Below are 546 nucleotides of genomic sequence, written 5' to 3'. Positions count from 1 at the left end.
TGTGAACATGTGTAATACAGCTGACTGAATTTTCTATCAGTCAGAGATCATGACAGTACGGTACTTTTATTATTTAAAAAGGACTCCAGAGGTATTTACATATTTGCAGAAATCCGTTCAAGTGTATTTTGTGGCTTTTGGCGAATGCGTTCTAATGATCTAAAGTCGCGCTTTGGTTACTTCCTGTAAACACACAGACCAGTTCAAAGTGAATGATGTCAGGCCCGTGTGGCGTATTGGCTTATTTGCATATAGGTCTACTGTAGCTCTGATTGGCTGTGGCGCACCGGTCTGCGTAGACTCCGGTCCTGGACGAGACAGATGTTTTTTATTAGGTTTTATTTACTGCAGTGTCTATTAATTGTCCAAACGCACCGCCGCTTTCCCGCTCTATATTGATATAGAATTTTCACAAACGCCTTACTATACGTCATTACCAAACATTCTATGAATTTATGAAAATGTGAAAAATGACCATATCGTTAATAAGATTTCATGTTGCTAAAACACTGTCAGTTCCACTTTAAAGGCCCAGAGAGAGAGAGA

The sequence above is a fragment of the Coregonus lavaretus genome (assembly GCF_964263955.1).
Source record: "Coregonus lavaretus genome assembly, contig: HAP1_SCAFFOLD_9359, whole genome shotgun sequence".
Classification (NCBI taxonomy): domain Eukaryota; kingdom Metazoa; phylum Chordata; class Actinopteri; order Salmoniformes; family Salmonidae; genus Coregonus; species Coregonus lavaretus.
The sequence above is the reverse complement of the archived record's forward strand: the minus strand, read 5'-3'. Positions refer to the sequence as shown.